Here is a 25,751-nt window from a genome sequence, read left to right on the forward strand (position 1 = left end):
AGTGCAAAATTAGGAATAACTAGAAATGGAATGCGGAGCCATCATCTGTGAATGGGTGACAGCAATTTGGGGTTGCTACCAGCTAAACAGCGATCGCATACATGAGTGCAAAATTAGGAATAACTAGAAATGGAATGCGGAGAAACCATCTGTGGGTGTGTGACAACTTCTGGGGGTTGCTAGCAGTAAACAGCGAGTGCATACATGAGTGCAAAACTACGAATAAGTAGATATGGCAAGCGGAGCCATCATCTGAGGAAGTGTGACAACTTCTGGGTGTTGCTAGCAGTTAAACAGCGATTGAATACATGAGTGCAAAATTAGGAATATGTAGAAATGGAATGCCGAGCCATCATCTGTGGATAGGTGGAAACTTCTGGGGGTTGCTAGCAGCTAAACAGCGATCACGTACATGTGTGCAAAATTAGGAATGACTAGAAATGGAGCACGGAGCCTTAAGGTGTGAATAGGTGACAACTTCTGGGGGTTGCTAGCAGCTAAACACCGATCGCGGACATGTTTGCAAAATTAGGAATAAATAGAAATGGAATCCGGAGCCATCATCTCTGGATGCGTGACACCTTCAGGGGTTTGCTAGCTGCTAAACGGCGATCGGGTACATGAGTGCAACATTAGGAACAACTAGAAATGGAATGCGGAGCCATCATCTGTGGATGGGTGACAACTTCTGGAGGTTACTAGCAGTTAAACATCGATCGCGTACATGAGTGCAAAAATAGGAATAACTAGAAATGAAAAGCAGAGCCATCATCTGTGGATCGGCGACAACTTCTGGGGGTTGCTATCAGCAAAACAGCGGTCGCATACATGAGTGCAAAATAAGGAATAACTAGAAATGGAACACGGAGCCATGGTCTGTGGATGGGTGACAACTTCTGGGGGTTGCTAGCAGCTAAACAGCGATCGCGTACATGAGGGCAAAATTAGGAATAAGTAGAAATGGAAAGCCGAGCCATCATCTGTGAATGGGTGAAAACTTCTGGGCGTTGCTAGCATATAACCTGCGATCGCGTACATGAGTGCAAAATTAGGAATAACAAGAAGTGGAACGTGGAGCCTTCATCTGTGGATTGGCGACAACTTCTGGGGGTTGCTGGCACCTAGACGGCTATCACGTACATGAGTGCAAAATTAGGAATAGCTAGAAATGGAATGCGGATACTATCATCTGTGGATGGATGACAACCTCTGTGGGTTGCTAGCAGCTAAACAGCGATTGCGTACATATGTGCAAAATTAATAATAACAAGAAATGGAAGGCGGAGCGTCGCTCTGTGGATGGGTGACAACTTCTGGGGGTTGCTATCAGCTTAACAGCGATCGTGTAAAGGAGTGCAAATTTAGGAATAACTACAAATGGATTGCGGAGACATCATCTGTGGATGGGTGACAACTTCTGGGGGTTGCTAGCAGCAAACAGCGGTCGCGTACATGAGTGCATAATTAGGAATAACTGGAAATGGAACACGGAGCCGTCGTCTGTGGATGGGTGATAACTTCTAGGGGTAGCCAGCAGCTAAACAGTGATCGCGTACATGAGTGCAAAATTAGGAATGACTAGAAATGGAGTCCGGAACCATCATCTGTCGATGGGTGATAATTTCTAGGGGTAGCTAGCAGCTAAACAGCGATCACGTACATGAGTGCAAAATTAGGAATGACTAGAAATGGAATGCAGAGCCACCATCTGTGGATGTGTGACAACTTCTGCGGGTTGCTAGCAGCTAAACAGCGATTGCGTACGTGAGTGCAAAATAAGGAATAACTAGAAATGGAACGCGGAGCCATCTTCTGTGGATGAGTGACAACTTCTGTGGTTGCTAGCAGCTAAACAGCGATGAAGTACACCAGTGAAAGATTAGGAACAACTTGAAAAGGAATACAGAGCCATCATCTGTGGATGGACGACAGTGGTTGGGGGTTGCTAGCAGCTAAACAGTGATCGCGTATATGAGTGCGAAATTAGGAATAACTAGAAATGGAATGTGGAGCCACCATCTGTTGATGTGTGACAACGTCTGGGGGTTGCTAGCAGCTAAACAGCGATCGCGCATGTGAACGCATGATACGGAAAAACTAGAAATACAATGCGGAGTTAACATCTGTGGATTGGTGACGAAATTTGGGAGTTCTTAGCAGCTAAGCAGCAATCGCGTACTAGAGTGCAAAATTAGGAACAACTAGAAATGGTATGCGGATCCACCATCTGTTGATGTGTGACAACGTCTGGGGGTTGCTAGCAGCTAAACAGCGATTGCGTACAAGAGTGCAAAATTAGGAATAAGTAGAAATGGAATGCGGAGCCATCATTTGTGGATGGGTGACAACTTCTGGGGTTGCTAGCAGCTAAACAGCGATCGAGTACATGAGTGCAATATTAGGAACAACTTGAAAAGGAATGCGGAGCCATCATCTGTGGATGTGTGACAACTTAGGGGGTTTCTAGCAGCTAAACAGCGATTGCGTACGTCAGTGTAAAATTAGGAATAACTAGAAATGAAATGCGGAGCCATTATCTGTGGATGGGTGTCAACTTCTGGGGTTGCTAGCAACTAAACAGCGATCACGTACATGAGTGCAAAATTCGGATTAACTAGAAATGAAAGAGGAAGCCATCGTTTGTGGATGGGTGAAAACCTCTGGGTGTTGCTGGCAGCCAAACAGCGATATCGTACATGAGTGCAAATTAGGAACAACTACAAATGGAACGCAGAGCCATCATCTGTGGATGGGTGACAACTTCTGGGGTAGCTAGCAGCTAAACAACGATGGCATACATTATTGCAAAATTAGGAATAACGAGAAATGGAATGCGGAGCCATCATCTGTGGATGGGTGACAACCTCTCGGGGTTCCTAGGAGCTAAAAAGCGGTCGCATACATCAGTGCAAAATTAGGAATAATAAGAAATGGAACGCAGAGCCATCATCTGGAACTGGGTGACAACATCTGGTGGTTGCTAGCAGCTAAGCAACGAACGTGTTCATGAGCGCAAAATTAGCAATAACTAGAAATGGAATGCGCACCCATCATGTGTGGACGGTTGACAACTTCTGGGGGTTTGCTAGCAGCTAAACAGCGATAGCGTACATGAGTGCAAAATTAGGAATAACTAGAAAAGGTATGTGGAGCCAACATCTGTGGATGGGTGACAACTTCTGGGGGTTGCTAGCAGATAACCTGCGATCGCGTACATGAGGGCAAAATTAGGAATAAGTAGAAATGGAACGTGGAGCCATAATCTGTGGATGGGTGACTTCTTCTGGGGGTTGCTAGCAGCTAAACAGCGATCACGTACATGAGTGCAAAATTAGGAATAACTAGAAATGGAACCCGGAGCCATCATCTGTGGATGGGTGACAACTTATGGGGGTTGCTAGCAGCTAAATAGCGATCGCGTACATGAGTGCAAAATTAGGAATAACTAGATATGGAACGCGGAGCCATCGTCTTTGGATGGGTGACAACTTCTGGGGATTGCTAGCAGCTAAACAGCGATCGCGTACATGAGTGCAAAATTAGGAATAACTAGAAATGGAACGTGGAGCCATCATATGTGGATGGGTGACATCTTCTGGGGATTGCTAGCAGCTAAACAGTGATCGCGTACATTAGTGTAAAATTAGGAATAACTTGAAATGGAATGTGGTGCCATCATCTGTGGATGGGTGACATCTTCTGGGGGTTGCTAGCAGCTAGACAGCAGTCGCGTACATGAGTGCAAAATTAGGAATATCAAAAATGGAATGCGGAGCCGTCATCTGTGGATGGGTGACATCTTCTGGGGGTTGCTAGCAGCTAAACAGCGATCGCGTACATGAGTGCAAAATTATGAATAACTAGAAATGGAACCCGGAAGCATCATCTATTCCGTCACTGTGACATATGAGTTTAAATGTACGGATCGCCAATCACTTTCGGGCAGTAGTTTGGAAACTCTCCACAACGCTGCCAAGCTCTTCTAGTTCCCTTTTGTTGTAACTGTGTTTTTTTTTAAAAATCATCCATTGTTATGCTATCCGCCGTAAGAATACTATTTACAACCTGCGATGTCTTGTTCTCTGTGAGAGGTCATTGATCAGAGCGTCTTAATGTCAGTTTAGAATCTGACACAGACCTGGAAGTGGTGGCAGAAAACGAAATGTTTGGTAATGTACAAAGTCGTATAAGAAAAAAGTCTTTGAATCAGGACCAGAGGGAGCGTCTCATACGATAATTCGCTTAGAGTATAGGTGATGGAACTTTTAAGTGGTCTCTGTGCTCTCTGTATATTTAATGTGATCGTGTCCACATTGGCAGCTGCAGTTTGAGGAGTCGGACTTGGTGAACCATTAGGAATGCCTGGATGGTTGCACGCTACGCTATTCTGCGGAAATATTGTGAAATCTGTTTCTTCGCTCTGGAGGGCAACCGTAGCTATACGTCATTGAGCCCGCATCGACGCCTAGGTGACTTGTAAATAGGATGAACTTTTGTAGTTCGTAATTTTTCTATGTTGGGGTGCGTATAGAATAACGATGATAGCATGCTGGGGATCTGTAGTACTTGTATCTAGTTTGGGGACGTACCGCATTACGTGCATTTCCACCAAATGCTCAAAACACGGTCCTTCTGCAGTAACTCAGCTCGATCTGTTTCTACACGGGTTGCAGAACGTGTTGGATATGTCTTTCTGCGACTTAAATTGGAACTAGCACTTGTGGAAAGCTGTAGAAATGAATTCAGTTGCAGGACGTGTAGGGGTGATTAAAACCAGATTGTAATTTTACTGTAGAAGCTAGGTTTGGGACAGATGACTCATTTAGACATATGAGAGTGCGACAAATATGAATGAGTAGTGGTTGTAATCCGCTGCAGGTATGTGTTTGAATGAAGAGAGGTGATTCCAAATGTTTGACATCATTTCGAACATACAGCGTAACACTAGAGCTCTGAGAAGCTAGTGTACATTTTTCTTCTTACGACCTGTCAGCACAAGCATCTACTACTACTGTTTGTGTTCCTTCTCAATCAGTCATCGCCTATAGCTCGGTGGATGTATCGTGGAACTTCTGATATGTTGTCGAGACAGAGTGGGTTACAAATACTAAAGAATTATCCAGTTGGGTGCGGTGTGATGGGGTCGCAAATACCTCGTACATACCATGTTCCTTGGCCGAATCACTTTCAAAGTTCAGTGATTTTATCTCTAGGCTGCATCGTTGGCCGTTAATACATTTCTATGATCACCAACACGGTATTTGTCTGGGAAACACGACCTCATTCGGAGGTATTGTCGTACCTCGATTCGTAAAGGGGTATAGTTTTTAAGATGGATTCTTATGTGCACCTGTAGAACAATGACTGATTGTGAGAGTAACATGCTGTAGTTGTTATGATCGGGATTTTTTTTTAACTTCTGCTCGATTACGTCTAGGACACAGTGGTAGGACTAGAAAGAAGAACTTAAGAGACACACACACACACACACATCGTTGATTTGCGGTCAGTATTATTTGATATCTATACATCCAGTTATTGACAAGGTAATATTATACTTAGTATTACTGCTGGGTGTGTGATATGTTCGCATTTGAGCATGAGGTTTATAAAGTATATGTGTTCGTGTAAAGGAAACGTCTATGTGCTGTTGTAGGGAGGGTATGAATTTGGCTTGGAGTACTGTGATAGCGAAGCGAAGAGTATGTCTAGTCGTAAGGAAGGTACAGCTATTTTCAGAGCCACTGCCGACAAGAGGGTCTATTTCCAATACTTCGCTAATTCTCGAATGCTGTTGAATTGAGATCGCAACATTTAATTGTAAGTATAATGATGAACATATATGCGACCGGTTTTCCGGAATGAATCCGCGTATGAAATGTTCGTGGTGGTAATGATTCACGTTTCCTGTTCAAGCAGCATCTGTGCGAATGTAGGAATGTATATGAGCTAACTTTGCCCTTGTCTAGACGGCCAGTTAGCGAACTAATACTTATTATTTGTTGGGCGGCTTTAGTGATCAAGTGGAACTTCGAGAAGATGGTATGGTATGATTGAAATGGAGTGTTATTCACGCCATCGTAAATTGTTTGGTTGAATGTTTGTGCACATTTCGCGTCTTTATTTAGTTGAGAGAAGATCGAATGTGGTGTGTGGAAGATACATTTGACTGTTCTCTAGACATGGGAAAGCCCTTAGTTGGCTTGTAAATTATATGGATGATTTCGAGTATGTTAGATCAGAGAGATCGGTATTTGCGGTTGGAGAAATGATTTTTCATATGTTTCTTTCTAGTTACTCAGTGGTCTAGAGGACGCTCCATGCAGCTAAAGTTTCTTGTTTGTAGAGAAATGATTTCGAGTCTATATGTCGGGAATTATGTTGCGTTAGCTATAGGGAGGATACTGCTGTGTACTTGATATCGAGAAGTACAGTGAGAATGGTATAATATTATGGTGAAAATAGGTGTGTTCTTGTAATCCCCGAGTCTGGAGATGTGCATAGAAAAGCGAGCAGGCAAGGAAGCAGAGACAGTAATTCGTTTGTGTTGAGGGGAAACGATCGGCAATTTGTAGAACAGTTCTGGGAGTGACTTTGGTTCACTGATGTAAAAGGGGTGATTTGGTATGATGGGGGATGTGAACTGTATGTTTACTAGATCGACAAGGTACTTGGTGATATTTTGCTGGGATGGTGATCGGTTTCACGCTCCAATATTCTTGCGAGTCTGGTACGTATTTTTTCGGGAGCTGTACAGATATAAAAGATAAGTAAACTGTTTGTGTAAAATGTGTATATATTATATTGTAAAGTTACTGTGGCTTACACTGTGTAAACTGTGTATATATTGCATTGTAAAGATAGTATGGTTTATGTTATGGCATGGCTAGAAAGGATGACTGTGTGTCCTATCGTGAGGAACATATAGATTGAGCAGGTTAATAACGACGAGGGTATGAGTGAGAATTTTTAGGTGATAAATTATATTCGCTATAAATGCTGAAGTACAGTCGTCAAGAGGAGAGATTACGTATACATTGATTGGTGTCAGACTGTAGTAAGAATAGTAATATTTAATTGTATTTACAGTGGTAAATATGTTCCTGGCCTGCAATATTCATGTGAGTCTGGTATATATTTGATAATGGGGACACAATTATTCAGGTTTAGCTGTGAATGCAATATAGCGATCTGTGTAATATAACAGCTGAAATCACCAGAAAGAATAGGTAGAAGGTGCTTCGGTACCGGCTGCATAAGTGATTCGGCGTGTAAATTCGATAAGAGCAAATCAGAATGCTCCATCGTTTGTGCTGGGATATAGGGGTCTGTACATAGCATAGGGAACATTTGCGTATGTCGAAATTTGGAAGGGAAAGACGTTAGGAGCGCTGGGATGAGTGCATTCGATGTCATTTTCGTAAGGAGTTTCTGTTAGAGTAGGAATTTCCGTGCATACAAGCTGGGACATATAGAAAGCTAGCGTTAATTATTTCTGGGACAATATACAATTCCGGAGAGGTCGAGTTGGCTATTATTTTTTTTACAAAGCATTGTGAAGTAAGAATAATAATGGGAGCGTTGTTACACGGCGAGCCGCAACGTGGGCGTTTCGCCGGGAGACGCGGCGTGAGCCATGCTGTGGCGGGCAAGCGCAGCTGAACATGTCATATATGTTCCGTTAGATGGAAGCATGCTACGCTATTCTGCCATCCACGGTAAAGTCAATGCTGGCCTGTGGTGTCTCGAGTATGGGGCTGCGCCTTGGAGTTCTGTGACGTGGGTGTAAGGGAAACTATATAGACGCAACTTTCGCCTGCATTCGGGGTCGCTCGCGGCTGCGTTCCCGTCTGAACACGTCAGCATGTTTATCTAGGTGAACACTTATTTGGATAGGAATTTCTCAGAAATGAAGTATGAATGAGATGTCGCCACCTGGGCGATACGGGCAGGGGCTGTACATGGTTTGACAGTTGATAGCTGCGCCACGTCGTTGGGGCTGTCTGTGCACTCTACTGGATAGGGGTTGGCAGAGGGTGCTTGCGGGCATTGATTGAATTATTTTGCGAGTAGTTGTGCAGGCTGTGCTATGAGGTATTTGGACAGTTTACGAGTACTGAGCGTGTCTAGACATACCTGTGCTGAACTATTTAGGATGAGTGTGAATGTTTTGCGTCAGTGTGATAAATTATTTGCGTAAATTAGGAGTTGTTTGCGTGTCTGCAGAGTGTTTATTGTGAGCGCAAGGATAAGATGGAGAATGTTTTGCGTCAGTGTGATAAATATATTCGATCTCTAAATAAATTGTTCGAAAGTAAATAGAGTGGACTCCTTCCTTACTCTCCCCAGCAACGTAGCACAGCCTGAGTAATTTTAGCATAATTCTCGCCCATACAGACCACAATCTGGGATTAGGCCATAGGAGGGACGACAGTACGATCTGATGGCAGTTATGTGTACTATGTCAGTGGGACAGTAAATCTCGTGGTGGAGACACCGCCTGTAAAATAAAGACCTGTGTTCAGATCTGTTTTCCTTACAATTCCCCCCTACCATCTTGGATGACGTCATGTGCTGTGTGCGTTAATATACGTTAGTACAGGGTAGTACACATTAGTGCACGTTAGCCCAGCAACATGGGTCGGTAAGAGGGCGTGGTGCTGCGTTGAGGATCATGGTGGAGACTTTAACTATTAGATTCCAAGTCCAGGTGGGTGTGCCACTGGTGAAAATTGATTCCAATTCCTAGGCTCTGTGAAGTCAAATCACGTGAGTAATGCAGCAGCCAATAGAAGTGCAACATTCTAGGGGTGGGGGTGGGAGTGCTAGGTCATGAATGAACACCGCACTGATAGTGGGAAAATGTGGGAATTCTGATTTGATAATTGAATATTGAAACTATAAAGTGTCTTATTGAATATGATTAGCCGCGTGGGATTAGCCGAGCAGTCTAAGGCGCTATAGTCATGGAGTGTGCGGGTGGTCACGGCAGAGGTTCGAGTCCTCCCTTTGGCATGGGTGTGTGTGTTTGTCCTTAGGATCGTTTAGGTTGAGTAGTGTCTAAGCTTAGGGACTGATGACCTTAGCAGCTATGTCCCATAAGATTTCACACACATTTTTGAATATGATTAAAATTGAAATGGAATTAAGTACTTAGGTAACTGATAGGTTAGATGCATGATGTGGGTGTTACATTAGTTAGCATATTTACAGAAGACTATGTCCGGCGCGAGTATGAAGGTCGTGCGCTTGTGGGCCGCTGACACGGTGTGAGAGAGAGAGAGAGAGAGCAGACGATCTTGCGTCATCACCTGACGTCACGGTGATGCCCTCTGGTGGCGAAGATATGAACTAAGTCAGTTGGGCTCTGGAGCTTGCGGTGAACACAGTGGGTGCCGTTATCTTGAATACCGGTACTTGCGTCATGATCTGACGTCAGGAGAGCGCCCTCTGGTGGCACCGATATGAACTAAGCCAGTCGGGGTCCAGACTCAGTGGCGACCACACTGGGTACGGCCATCTTGAATAACGCTACTTGTGTCATCACCTGACATCACAGCTGCGTCCTCTGGTGGCGACGATATGAACTATCCCAGTTGGATTCCAGACTCAGTGGAGAACACAACTGCTTGAAATTGGATAAATAATAGAGACAAGTACTTTTTTCCCGCCGTTTTGGTGTGATGCATTATCATGTTGGAATATGAACTCCGCGCCATTTTTCCTGATGGAGGGGAGCGTCGCACTTTCCTGCCAAAATTCAAACTACCCGCCAAAATCCACCACCCTGAATGACGTCACGGCCACCATCTTGGATGACGTCATCGACACCATATTGGATACCGGTACTTTGGCGTAGAGAGAAGGTTGTTCCAATACTTATGGTTACGCAGCTTGAAGCTGCAGTGGATGGGCACCACTGTTGTGGACTGACTGTGGGGATCCAACAGACGTCCAGCACGTCCAAGTCCACCGATTGGTCCTCACGTGTGGCTAGCCCAGTTACTGCTCACACTGAGGTTGACCCCTCACCATGGTTCTGTGCAAGGTCACCTCGGTGAGTGGCAGGCGTGAAAGACTTCCCAGGGGCCACACATAAGGCCTCTCTGGTTTGTCTTATAAACAGGTTCCAGGTGCTGTCTGTAGCTGACACTAACGCTCAGCCAGATGCTGTTGTCTGTCCTGTTTCAGAGGAAACCTCTCAGCCTGCAAGATCTGAGCAGTAACAGAGGGTGGGATGATTGGTGGTTGGGAGCTACAGTGTTAGGCGCGTTACGGGGTCCATTAGGGACATGATTACCAAAAAGGGGAAGAAAGCTAATGTACACTCCGTGTGCATACCAGGTGGAGTCATTCCAGAAGTGGAATTGGTCCTTCCGGATGCCATGAAGAGCACAAGGTGCAACCAACTGGAGGTGGTGGCTCGCTTCACTACCGATGATGTGTGTCGCTTTCGATCGGAAAAGATTCTCTCCGGTTTCGGGAGGCAGATGTGGTAAGAGCTGCCAGTCCTGCTTGCGAGATGAAAGCAGAGATCACCAAATGCAGCATAGTCGACAGGACAGATTGCGGACCTCTGGTACAGACCCGAGTGGAGGATCTGAATCAAAGGCTCAGACGGTTCTGCGACCGTGTAGGCTGCAGATTCCTCGACTTGCGCCATGTGGTGGCTGGGTTTCGGTTTCGGCTGAATAGGTTAGGAGTCCACTACAAGCAGGAGGAGGCTACACGGGTAGCAGGTGGTCTGTGACGTGGACTGAGTGGTTTTTTTGGTTAGAGGGTCTTGGGAAAACTCAAAAAGGGCTTCAGTCTCAAAGAGTGCAGGCCGAGCACAGGAAGAACATAGATACAGGAATCATCGGTATAGCAATTGTAAAATGTAGTAGCTGTGTTGGGAAATTACCAGAGCTCCAAGAACGCACTGATGCTCAAATCGTTAAAGGCACTGAAAGCTGGCTAAAGCCGGAGATAAGTTCACCTAAAATTTTTGCGTACAACCTAACGGTGTTCCAAAGGGATAGACTAAACATAGTTGGCGGTGGCATGTTTGTCGCTATTGGAAGTAATTTATCTTGTGGCGAAATTGATGTAGATAGTTCCTGTGAGTTAATATGGGCTCAGGCCATTCTTCGCAACTGGAGTAAAATAATAATTGGATCCTTTTACGGACCTCCCAGTTCCGATGATACAATTACTGAAATGTTCAAAGAAAAGTAGAGTTTTATTTCAAACAATTGTAATTTCATACAATTGTAGTTGTTGGTGACTTTAATTTACCCTCGGTATGTAGGCAAAAATACATCTTTAAATCCGGAGCTACGCATGAAACATCATCCGAAATTGTGCTGAATGCATTATCTGAATATTATTTTGAGCAATTACTTCATGGGTCCACGTGAACAGTAAATATTTGTGAAAACACACTTGAACTCTTAGCAACAAATACTCCTGAGTCAATAACAAGCATCCAAACGAATATAGAGATTAGTGAACATAGGGTTGTCGCTGCCACATTGAATATTGTAACCCCCAAACCCTTCAGAAATAGACGAAAAAAATACCTACTGGAAAAAGGAGATAAAAATTCAGATGACGTCTTCCTAAGAGACAATCTCCACTCCTCCCATATTAAAAATGTAAGTGTAGACCAGATGGGGCTTGAATTCAAAGAAATAGTATCGGCAGCAATTGAGGGATTTACACCGAATAAATTAACTAACGATGGAACTAATCCTCTATGGAACACAAAACGGGGCAGAACACTTTTGGAGAAACAACGAAACAAGCATGCCAAATTTAAACAGACACAAAATCCTCTAGATTGGCGATCTTTTACAGAAACTCGAAATTTAGCGCGTATTTGAATGCGAGATGCTTATAATAGTTTCCACAACGAAGCCTGGCACAAAATCCAAAGAGATACTGGTCATATGTAACGTCTACCAACGGAAAAACACAAACAATGCTTTCTTTGTGTGACGGCGACGAAAATACTATCGATTATAGTGCTGTTAAAGCAGAGTTACTAAATACAGCCTTCCGAAATGCCTTCACAAAAGAAGACGAAGTAAACATTCCAGAATTCTAATGAAGAACAGCTGCCAACATGAGTAACATAGAAGTAGATATCCTCGGAGTAGTGAACAAACTTAAATAACTTAACCAAAGCAATTCTTTCAGTCCAGACTGTATATCAGTTAGGCTCCTTTCAGAGAATGCTGATACAGTAGCTCCATACTTAACAATCATATACAAACGTTCGCTCGGACAAAAGATCCGTACGTAAAGACTGGAAAGTTGCACAGGTAACACCAATATTCAAGAACAGTAGTAGGAGTAATCCAGTAAATTACAGGTCCATATCATTAACGTCGATATGCAGCAGGATTTTGGAACATATATTGCGTTCGAACATTATGAATTTCCTCGAAGAGAACCGTCTCTTGACGCACAATAAACACGGATTTAGGAAACATGGATCTTGTGAAATACTAGTAGCTCTTTACTCACACAAATTGTAGAGTGCTATTGACAAGGGATTTCAAATTGATTCTGTATTTCTAGATTTCCAGAAGGCTTTTGACACTGTACCACACAAGCGGGTTGTAGTGAAATTGCGTGTTTATGGAATATCGTTTCAGTTATGTGATTGGATTCGTGATTTCCTGTCAGAAAGGTCACAGTTCGTAGTAACTGACGGAAAGTCTTCGAGTAAGACAGAAGTGATTTCTGGCGTTCCCCAAGGTCGTGGCATAGGCCCTCTCCCGTTTCTTATCTGTATAAACGATTTAGAGGACAATCTGAGCAGTCGTCTTATGTTGTTTGCAGATAATTATGTCGTTTATCGACTAGCAAAATGATCAGAAGATGAAAATAAATTGCAAAACGATTTAGAAAAAGTGTCTGTATGGTGCAAAAATTGGAAATTGACGCTAAATAACGAAAAGTGTGAGGTCATCCACGTGAGTGCTACAATGAATCCGTTAAAGGCCGTAGGTTAAACTAAATACCTAGGAATTACAATTACGAAGAACTTAAAATGGAAGGAACACATAGAAAATGTTGTGGGGAAGGCTAACTAAAGACTACGTATTATTGGCGGGACACTTGTAAAATGTAACAGATCTACTACAGAGACTGCCTAAACTGCGCTTGTCTGTCCTCTTTTAGAATACTGCTGAGCGAAGAGGGATCCCCACCAGGTAGGATTGACGGAGCACATCGAGAAAGTTCAAAGATGGGAGCACGTTCCGTATTATCGCGAAATCGGGAGAACGTGTCACAGAAATGATACAGAACGTGAGGTGGACATTATTAAAACAAAGGCGTTTTTCGTTGCAGCGAAATTTTCCCACGAAATTTCAATCACCAACTTTCTCTACCGAATGTGAAAATACTTTTTGACGCCGACCTACATTGGGAGAAACGATCACCATGATAAAATAAGGGAAATCAGAGCTCGCAAAGTAGAACATAGGTGTTCGTTCTTTCCGCGTGCCATACGAGATTGGAATAATAGAGAATCGTGAAAGTGGCTCGATGAACCCTCTTCCAAGCACTTAAATGTGATTTGCAGAGTATCCATGTATTTGTAGAAAATAAACATGAAAATCAAGAAATTAATATTAAGCAAAAAAGTTACCTAAAGATGAATGTTGTAAATATATCAGAAATTAACAGTTACATTTCATTTTGAACATAGTTATCATGTGATAGAAAATAGTGGAAATAGCCAAGCAGTTCGGCTACCCTGCGGTACAAATGTAACCCAAACAGCCTGCACTTGAAATATAAGTTCACAAATCCAAACAACGAAGACAGCATCAAGAGTGGCTACGTCATACGAAACTACTGTGATGGACAAACCTGAGGCACTGCCTAGTGGAAAATGATTGAAGCGTATTTTCGCAGGTGTGCCCCGGATAGCATTCCCGGACTACTGATGGACATCATGATATTGTTGACGGAGACTTTTGCTTTACATTGTTAGCAAAGCTAGCCTGGAGTCCAGGCAGCGGGCACACACACACAAAAAAAATTGCAGCTTTACTCAAGAGTGAATAACATAATATGGGATATATTCACTAGGTATGCTTCTTCTTGGTGAGTGATACGCGAGATTCGTTCCACAAATAATTCCCTACAATTTTTTCTGAGGAATATTAATTTTGAAGAGGATTTGGTTATCATATCACTTAACATTTCTTTAAAGTTTTCTGCCTTTCTGCGTAATATACATCTCATTTGACGCCAGTGTTGCGTAATAGCATTTATTCCCCCTTTTTAGTGAACTCCTTTGTCCTGTGCTGGTCACAGTGTTTTCAATCTATGATTACCCGCCCTTCACCTTCAAAATTTGACGATGTAGAGAAACCTTAAGTGACCCAAACTGACGGAACTCCGAGGGCGCTGGGTCTTGGCAGCAGGATGGATGAGGCCCAGACATCGAAGCCAATTTGACGATGTGTGCCCTGGTTCTGAGACTGAGGCGAGGACGTGTGTTGTTGTGTTGGAGTGAGGTTTCATTTGGATTCTTGTTAGACGTAACACGTCCGAAACGGTTCTTGAGTTTTCTCAGACTCTTCACATCTGCCTCTGAATTAATGGTTGACCCTTATGGCGACACGTTTACGAGAATGAAATTATCAATGTCCCAAAAGATTGAGTTTGCCGACAGAGGGAAATGTCAATATTTTTTTGTCTCCAGTGACTACTATGTTGTTTCCAGGTCAAGGTAATGCATCCAGGATTCGTCATCTGTAACGGTGCGCGACAGAATGGTATCTCCATTGATCTAAGACCGCTCCAGAAGTGAAGAAGAAATAACTTTCCTTTGAATCTTGTGGTTTGTTGTGAGCAATCGTAGAAACTATCTTGAGCACACCTTTGAATATCCAAAACTCTCAATCATTGCACACACAATTCCAGTTGTCACTGATAGCTTTAAAGCCAATTTCCGAACTGCGATGCGCCAGTCTGCACGGATAATGGCATCCGTGCAATTCACTACGTCGGGAGGTGTGGTTATGACAGGATGTTCCGAACATTGCCGATCACAGAGCTCAGTTCCTGCACATCCTGAGTCTTAAACTCTCTTTGCCTATCGCCCAACACTATTCCTACCAAGTGCATCATTACCATATACTGCACAATACTGCTTATGATTAATTGCCACAGCGTCGTTTTCCACAACCAATATTCAATTACAGCACGTTCGTGGTAACGAGTGTCTTGTGTAGACGCCATTTTGATGGTGCACTACGGCTCTGCCAACTGGTGGAAAGTAAAGTAGCAGGGCCGGTATAAGGACAGATAACGTTCATATCCGGAGGTCACTTCCAGTGGTAAAATAAGACTTCCAGGAACTATGTCCACAAATCTAAGGCAATTGGGCATATTATTTCCAAGGTCCCCCCACCTTCTCACCCCAGGGAATCCCCACATCTCAGGCACTTGGGTGTTGCACATTAACTGTGTCAGTTGTAGACCAGATAAGGATCTAGACCAACTGCATGCGTTAAAAAGGTTGAAAACCCCTCACCACTCTCCCTATTCACTATAAATAAATAGGAATCAAGCTTCCTCTCTCCCTTCCCTGTTTTATTACTACAGCAACTGCTTGAATCTCGTTATTTGAAGTTAGTGCAGCTTAGTGAGAGGAAGGATCATCAGCAGCAGAGTAATCCTAGGTAAAAAGTAGTGGAAAATTGTAGCATAATTTATGAGGTGAGACATTCGTCATAACAGTGTGTGACTGTATTACTGTAATTTAGTGATTTCGTGGGATATCCTGTCAAATGGCGGTAAATATTAACATAATTTATGACGTAAGCTACTCTGACATTACTGTATGTGGCTGAATTACTATAAATTGATGACATCTTGACATTTTTTGTAAGCACTTCGCAGTATGAAAACTTTCCATTGTAATGTGCTATGATTTTACCAATTTTATCCTGATGTCCACGGTTCCACTCTGTGATCCATGTAAATATGTGATTTTAAATGTTTCATAATTAACACAGCATATTATTTTAACTTAATCTGTAGATACTCTGCATCCAACAATTTCTGAAATGCAATATTTACCAACAACTACGCTACTGCTTGTATCTGCTGCAAGCACAGACAGATGATTGCATCCCTGTATTGCTATTCATAATTCATTAGGCGCTCAGTCCGGAACCGCGCGACTGCTACGGTCGCAGGTTCGAATCCTGCCTCGGGCATGGATGTGTGTGATGTCCTTAGGTTAGTTAGGTTTAAGTAGTTCTAAGTTCTAGGGGACTGATGACCACAGATGTTAAGTCTCATAGTCCTCAGAGCCATTTCAAACATTTTGAACCATAATTCGTTAAAATTTTGTCGATTCTCTCTCAGTATTGCAAAGACACATACACACATAAATACGAGACTGATTAATTTCCACAGTGTGATATTCAAACAAACTACGTCGATATTCTATATTAAAAACGCAGCGGGAAATGATATTTTTTCAAGTACACTCATAGTCTGAGTTCAACATTTCCAGAATGCGCTACTTGAAGTAAAATTGAATGGACGCAACGTATATTCAAGCTGAGACAGTGGTAAACATCGTACCACGCTCGCGGTACATCTACATCTGTACTCTGCGAACTACTGTAAAGTGCATGGCAGTGGGAACGTCCCACTATTCCGGTTATTAGGGCTTTCTCCCGTTCCATTCACGTATGGAGCGCGGGAAAAATGATTGTTTAATTGCCTCTGTGCGTGCTGTAATCAGTGTAGTCTTATCCTCACGGTTCCTAGGGGAGCATATGTAGGGGTTTCTTGTATACTTCTACAATCATCATTTAAAACCGGTACTTCAAACTTTGTTAGTAAATTTTATCGGGGTAGTTTCCGTTGTCTTCAAGAGCCTGGCAGCTCAGTTCTTTCAACATCTCAGTGACATTCCCCCGGGGGTCAAACATCCTGTGGACATTCATGCTCTCTGTACTTTCAATGTCCCCTTCCAGTCCTAATTGGTATTGGTCCCACACACTTAAGTATTGTTCTAGGATAAGTGGCACCAGTGATTTTCAAGCGATTTCCTTTGTAGAACGATTGAATTTTTCTAGTATTCTACCAATGAAACTGATTATACTATCTGCTTTCGCCAAGACTGAGCCTATGTGAACGTTCCATTTCATATCCACATAAAGTGTTGCATCCAGGTATTTGTATCAGTTGTCCCCTTCCAGATGTGACTCATTAGTATTACAGTCATAGGATACTACATTTTTTTCGTTTTTTGAAGTGCACAGTTTTATATTTCCAAACCCTTAAAGCCAGTTGCCAGTCTTTGCACCACTTTGAAATCTTATGAAGATCTGAATGAATATTTATGTAGCTTCTTCCTGACAGTACTTCATTGTAGATAAGTGCATGATCTGAGGTTACCATTAATATTGTCCGCAAGATCATTAATATACAACATGAACAGCAAGGGACCCAGCATGTTTCCCTGGGGTACACCCGAAGTTACTTCTAGACCTGTCGATGATTCTACATCGAAGAAAACCTGAATTGATTTACATATTTAGACTGATACCCCATGTGATGGTACTTTTGATAATAAGTGTAGGTGTGGAGCAGACTTTCGGATATCGAGAAATACTGCAGCTACCTGACTGCCTTGATCTATGGATGTCAGGTTGTGGGAAGAGTGCTAGTTGGATTTCACATGATCTATGTTTCTGAAATCCGTGCTGGTTGGCATAGAGGAGGTCGTCCTGTTCGAGATACCTCATTACGTTTTGCTCAAAATATGTTGTAAGATTCTACAACAAATCGATGTCAAGGCCACTGGGCGGTTGTGGATAACTTCCCCCACGCTAATTGTAGACAGGTGTGACTGCATTTTCTTTTAGCAACTGGGCACAGTTTTTGTTCGAGGGATCTATGATAGATTATACTCAACGGAAGGCTAACTCAGCTAGAAATTGGGTGCAGAATCTGATTTTGCGTCCATTTTACACCAGTGTCCCAAATAAAGTCTAAGTTTGCTGTTGGCGCATAAATAGTGTTCGAGTACGTGTAATCAATTTCCGCGTAGTTCACCACTCCACCAAAATAAATGCTAGTTACATATAATTATCGCAAAAGTTTAAAATAAGCTCGTCTCTTCAGCTGCAACATATTACCTCCTCTCACATACGTCTCGCAATAGGGAGATCCGGGAAACTGTTGCTAATATGTAGGTCTACCGACAACCAGTTTTTATCCTATTGCTGAGTTTTTTAAATCTGTGGAACAATTACATATAAGGAGCATTTGTTTTGATAGCGTGATACACTACGTGGAAATCGATTACAAAGACACTAACACATTTTTCAGTCGGGAGCAACTTATGTGGTCGGATCCCTATTAGGCTGCCAATTGAAAACCATGAGATGTTTATTTGAGGTGACGCACCAGCAGCTATGGCTGGCAACATCTCAAACTTCCCGAGGTATTTTTCTACTGATATGGACAATCGTTACCAACAGATAGCATTTGCTGGTGGTAGTCATTATGATCATACTGGTTGCATTCCATTGCATTCCAAGCATAGAACAATAAATGAACGAATGGTGACCTAGCTGAAACTGATTTATGTGAAGCAAAGAGTACGTCAGGGGCATGCTTTTATATGCAAGCATCGAAACACTTCAGCAGGTAGTCAAAAATTTCTGTGTGGGCTCACAATCATCGAAAACATGGCAGATATATTCGATTTTTTCTGGATGTATCGCTGTACTCCACAAGGATGCAATACTCGTATATACCTATCAAACTACTATATAATGCTCATTTTAATTCTTTTAAATAGTGCAGAGATTTACTATTGCAAAAAATCAGAGGCAGTATGCTACGGGCTTTGTGCCACTTGCTTCCATAAACGTATATTTCGGACACGAGGGATATACACGATACCAGAAATTAAATTGTAACATACACTAAACAATATGGTGAAGTTATAGTTCAGTGCTCGTCACCCGTTATAGGTCAACCTGAAACGTTTTTATCTCGATTGGGAAGAAAATCTGGTATTCAGAATGTGTAAAAAAATTTAGCGTTCATTCTAAATGACGACCGGAGCAAGAACATAGAATATTACTACATTGTAAGTGGCGAACTGCACGCGGAAGCAGATATCAGAGGGTGGGGTGGGGTGGGGGGGAAGGCGGGAGATCGAGCTAGTGATTTAAAAAAATAATTGTAAAAGAAAAATTTTTGTGGTGCAGGAAAGACAACTACAAGTAAATATCATCGATTGCTAGGATGATGGACGGCCACGAGATGAGATGTGAAGCATTTACTGCCTTACAAGAGAATGAAAAAGACGTGAACAGAAAATACAGATAATATCATGTCCGCAGACGGGAATGAACAATTTAGCTGGGAGATGGTGGAAGATCATTTCTGAAGGCTGTATGTAGCACTACCATCAGACGATACAAAGAAACAGCACAGCTTTCCACTTGTGTACGTATATCTATCACACACGATCCAGATGTAGACAGTATCCCTCTATAGATTTTATAAAAACCATTCTGGTCAAGCATTAAGGAAAGAGTACACATAAGCAGCGCGGGAGAAACAACGCTGCGGGCACTTCTAATCTGAAAAAGAACCTGAATAATCTTCCCCGTTCTCTCAAGTGAAAAGAAACAGAGAATAACAGATTTCAGGTCGATAACGTTATCATGTGTAGACCCGAAAACCACATCTCGTGCGGTAGAAGATTAAAACAAACCACTCCAGACATTCTCGGGGAACATACGTATAGTTATTACGAAATGGATTAGCAAACTGCGAATACGTTTTGACGTAAGCTGCACATCTGATTAGTGACACAAGAACATTTGTGCCGGTGAGGCACTCGAACCCTGATTTCACACTTATTGTGAGCTCTCGCTTTACCCACTGTGGTTAAGTGTACACTCCACCGGACTGAGCCTAACTTTCAGACATCACATTGTCCACGTGCCTATGCTGGCACTTTGTAATTCCCACACTGAGAGAGACAAATTTTTACTATCGTCATTCTAGCCCGTTGACGCGTATAAACGAATGATTTACGTAATATTTGTGTTTATACTGTGTCTGTCTATTATATTACAATGTCCTTCAGATGTGTACGCATATCTGAAGAAACAGACATTGTTTGGCGATTCGCACCTGTTATAACTGTTACGAAATTGATTCACAGATTGCAAATACGCACTAATGTCAGCTGTTCATTTTGTTCGTGACTGAATATTTGTGCCGGTCTAGGACTCGAACACAGATTTACGACTTGTCGCGGGCGGTCATGTTAATCACCTTGGCTATCCGTGCATGCATTTCTGAAGAACATTGTAATGTAATATACAGACACTGTATAAACACAGAGATTGTGTAACTTATCGGTATATATGCCTCAACGGGCTAAAATGACGTTAGTAAAGATCTGCCTCTTCCTGCGTGAGAATCACAAAGTGCGAGCATAGCAGATACGAACAACACGACATTTGAAAGCTTGGGTTGGTCTGTGAAGTATGTGCGGATATTCGAAGTGGTTTAAATGGATGTCCTGTTGTGATATAATGATTTTAATAATGATTGATTACTGATATAGCCTCAGAAGTGAGAGACAAGTAATAAAAAAGTTAGGTAGTTTTTATTTTTTTCTTGAAACTAGTTGTATTTTGTGCCCATTGGCTGCTTTACCAGCAAACCCATACGGTCTGCTGGCTACTTGTGGCCGTAGACATAAGTTACCTTAGTCCTTCACTCTCTCTCTCTCTCTCTCTCTCGTGTGTGAGTGGAATTCTGTGGCCGTTACTGGCGGTCGAAGAGCGTTTGAGTTGTGTCCTTGTGTCCTTACGGGTATAGCTATGATGGTACTTCCCTCGCCATTAGGCTGGGGTGAGGCATTTCGCTGTGTAACGAGCATCGTGCCAGTGATTTCTGAGCCATCTGGACCAGATTACATGCCGGTGTCCACAAAGCATTTTTTACTTTTATTTTAAATAAAGTCTTTTCTAGCCTATTCCTGTCCAGTGCTAGTGGTGCTGAAGGTAAAAGCGTAAATTTAACAGTGAGATTTGTCTGTGTTTATATACTTCAGATTTTTGGTAGTTATTTACAAGTTTGCTAAAGCCAGTCTTATGATGACGTATTGCTTTAATTGTTTTAACATACCGTGATAAGGTTTTTTTAAATACCGATGACATTAATTGCTTGCTGTGTACATTTAGTGATAGCTTGTGAGTGTACATACTCGAATTTTTCCATATTTATTTATGAGTTTACTAAAGGCAGTGATATAGTGACGTCTCACACCACTAATGTAGGGATAATGTAGATTTGGTTCTTAGCAAGAGCGCATTTATTGTAAAATAATGCAATGCGGAAATCGTTTAACTTGCGATATGGGTACATTTAAAAAAAAAAATAATACGCACTGCTAATTGTTTAGTGCTGAAGATTGTGATAATTTGCTTAAATATCACACTGTGGTAATTGTTCAGTCTTGTATTTCAGAGCGTGTCTTAGGAACACTGAGAGAAAGTCGACAAAACTGTAGCGAATTATTATAAATAGCAATAGAATGATGCCGTCATATGTGCAAGTGCTTACTGAAAGTACAACCAAGGGAGCATTTCTTTTTAAATAATGCATTGCAGAAGCTGTTTAGCTCAGTGTATCTATGTATTTTGGTAAAATAATGGGTATGGTAATCTTTAAAAATGTAACATTACATACACTGGTGTCCAAAATTAAAGCAACAAACCGCTATTTCCCATTCCTGTGTCTAATTAATCATAATAAACGGTCAACCAGCCGCCCGTACGATCGTGTTCTGCACGAAAGATGGCATTCCGGTCAACGGAAAACCATGCCAACGATCATGTTAGGGCATCTATGAAACGAGCCCCACGTCCACTATCGCTGTGTAGACAGTCACAGACGGTGCAGTATGGCACAAAGAAGATGCCTACCAGACTCTCTGGCGTAGAGGGCTGTAAACAGAAAGGAAGCAGGACCGTCGCAAACTGATATGGCCCCATTGCTTAATGCGAATCGTTCTGTTGTTTCTCGCTCGTGGCGACGGTTTATAGAGACCGAACATGTATTACGAAGACCGTGGAAGGGCCGACTACGTGTGAATTCAGAAGAAGGGGCCGTTATTTGGTTGTAAGGGCGCTACACTACCGCCGGCAACTGGCACGTGAGCTCGCAGTATCCACTGGACGTGTTGTATCGAGGTAAACGGTGTGCAGAAGGCTCCGGCAGAGTGGCCTTTATTGTCAGAGACATGCTGTATGTCTACCTCTGATGCGTTTTAACAGAAGGGAAAGTCTGGAATGGAGTCATCAACATGCCACCTGGACGGGCGAACAGTGAGTCAATGTTGTTTTCACAGATGAATCCCGATTTAGTCTGGAGAGTGATTCTCGATGGATTCACATCTGGAGGGAACGTGGAACGCGATTTCGGAGCCCAAGCATTGTGGAATGAGACAGAGCTCGAGGAGGATCCCTAATGGTGTGCGCAGGGATTACGTTTACCACTCGAACCCCTCTTCCTGCAAGGTTTAACTTCTGTCAGGTTTAGTGACGAGGGCTTGGGATCTCACCTGCTGTTGTTGCGAGATGTTGTGGGTCCAGACGTCTTATTGATGAACAATAATGCTCGACCGCATAGAGCACGGGTTGTTGATGTTTTCTTGGAAAGAGAAGATATTGCACGCATGGCGTGGCCTGCTCGCTCTCCCTACTTGAATCCCATAGAGCATGTCTGGAATGCACTAGGGAGACGTCCTGCATCACGTCAGCATCCGCTAGCCACTCTCCAAGACTGCGAGCAGCTTTGCAGGAGGAATGGCCGTTGCTGCCTCAACATGACACTGATGAAATCTTCCACAGCATGCCCCGTCGTTGTCAGGTCTGTACTGCTGCCAGAGGTGGACACATCCCACACTGAGCACATTAACCAGTTGTCGGAATGTGTGTGCAAATCCGATAAGTTAGAAAAAAACGAAGAACATTTTTGTCCATCGTTATGCATGTTTCGTTCTGTGTTCTTTACATTGTTTTTACTTTACTATCACCCGTTTACATTGTTTTGTGGCAAAAGAAACGCAACCTTGAAAAATTTCCTTTTGTTATTTTAATTTTCGACACCAGTGTATTTACACGTACCTTAGAATGGAAATTTGGGAATTACGAGAAAACTAGTAAAATTGTAGCAAATTACAGTGGGAGGCTTTTATTCTTTGGACTGATTACAAAAAATAGTATGATGTGAAGGACACAATCGAAATACAGTTCGTATGTTTACCTGTACGCTTGAAGCCAATGAATCTGTGCACTACTGCTGTAGCGATCAGACAACTTGCTCTTGTAGCTAAGCAAACTTTCACAATCTAGAAATCAGTCGACAAAGTGGATGTTCTTACCACTGAAGGTGAACATCGCCAAACGTTTACAGCAGCATTGCGGTTGTTTGCAGATCCTGATCATGCCAAGCCGTCACGTTTTGTAGTTATATACATTATTTAAAAAAAAAAAAAAAGGTTTTAACAAACTGGAAGTGTGAAGCACAAAGCGCGTCAACAAAAAACTATAGGAACTAATAAGGAAACTGCAGCTAACATAGTAGCAGCGTTAAAACACGATGCTTATGTAACTACGAAGTAACTTGAATGTATGAGTGGCATTAGTCGTAGCACTGTTCTGCGAATACTGCATTCCATAACATATCATCGTTGCCAGATTTCGCTACATCAACAGATTCATATCAACGCTTTCAAAATTGTTTACTGTTATCCAAATGATGTCTACAAAAACTGCAAGGAGATGTTGAGTTTCTGTACAAGTTTTTGTATGCAAATGAAGCATCGTGTACAAATCATGGGCAAACCAGTCTTCCGATTATGCTCTACTGGTCCGTTGAAAATCCACCCTAACTAAAAGAAATGGACAACAACGACCTTGATCTGTCAAAGAGTGGTGAGGGGTATTCAAGAATCGCATCATCGATCCCTGTTTTATTGACCGGACTCTAACAAGCCACGCGTATTTGTAGTTCCTAACAGGTATGCTGTCGCAGTTATTGGAAAACATCCCATCGGACATTAGGGAATTCATGTAGTACCAACATGACGGATGCCCCGCTCATTTCGCACACATAATTACAGAATTTCGCAATAGATCGTATGGAGATCGTTGGATCGGTTATTCGAAAAACACAAAATAACTTCCACGCTCACCAGATTTAAAATCTCTGGACTTCAATCTGTGCGAAAAATTAAAGCAAGAGGCCTACAAGTAAACATCCACGATTCCTGAACGCATGAAATGGCGTTTTACACCGGCATGTGCTACGACAAGTTTGGATCAGATTCAGCGTGCAGTATTGTCCGTCCGGTATCGCTTTATAGAATGTGTCAGTACTTAAGATCAACCATTTGATCACTTTTTATGACATTTGAAGTTATAAATATATGAACGGCAGCTTAGTTATTTGTTTGCTAACATTTGGTGCAGTAGTTACGACGTTTGTGTGACTTATTCTCCTGACGTATGCCGCATTGTAAACATGTTACTATTTAATCAACTTCCATTCACGCAACGTCGTTTAAATCTTCTAGAAAGCCTCTTTCCAATGTCACTGAACAAATATATAGGGCGTAGAAAACAACTGTACAGATCTGTAGAGTTATTGCAGGACATAAAAGAAATGGTTCAAATGGCTCGAAGCACTATGGTACTTAACATCTCAGGTCATCAGTCCCCTAGACTTAGAACTACTTAAACTTAACTAACCTAGGGACATCACACACATCCATGCCCGAGGCATGATTTGAACCTGCGACCGTAGCAGCAGCGCGGTTCCGGACTAAAGCGCCTAGAACCGCTCACCCACAGCGGCCGGCACAGGAGATAAAAAGAAAACCTTTTGTTATGCAGGGTGATTTTTTCCACCGTGTACAAAGTCTAGGGATTGATGAATGAAAGGATACGGAACAAAAAACTTATGTCCGGAAATGCATAGTTTCCATGCTAGAGACCATTTATTCAATCATACTTTGTTACAGACTGCGGTCTACTACGCGCTGTACCATACAGCCACAGTTACAATATACATGGTTTCCTACTAGAGGGTGGCACTGTTCCTTATACGTCATTCTCTAGCGCCCTCTCCTCCCATAATGACTGGTAATGTTGTGCCCTATTCGCGTCTCTTGCTGACCTACCTTGTAGTGGATGTGATACAGCGTTGTACCCATTGGTTTCATATTCGAAACTAGAGCTTGTTGACATTGAATTTACTTACAGAAAGGCAAATGGCAACGGGCGGCGGGCAGCAAGGTTGCATCAAGAGACCTATCCCCGCAGACAACAACCACAGCATTCAGTGTTTGCAACAGTGTATTGCCGTTTGTCTGAGACAGAGTCGTCCCAGGAAGAAGGAAATAATAAAGGACGTACCCGAAATGTTCGGGCATTAGACCTGGATGAAAACGTGATTAACACTATGGAAGGCGACCGCCGTGTCAGTACCAGTACACGGTAAGCCAGACGACCGAATGGAACATTCTCCTTGACAATTGTTATTATCCTTACCACTTACAGCGTGTGCAGGGCTTACTAGCGACAGACTGTTCACGTCGGTAGCGGAGTGGTATCTTCAATTTTCATAACAGTCATTTGTGGGATAGTATTCAGAACCCCTCATGGTGGGGTGACAGCGAA

The sequence above is a fragment of the Schistocerca americana genome, chromosome X (assembly GCF_021461395.2).
Source record: "Schistocerca americana isolate TAMUIC-IGC-003095 chromosome X, iqSchAmer2.1, whole genome shotgun sequence".
Lineage (NCBI taxonomy): Eukaryota > Metazoa > Arthropoda > Insecta > Orthoptera > Acrididae > Schistocerca > Schistocerca americana.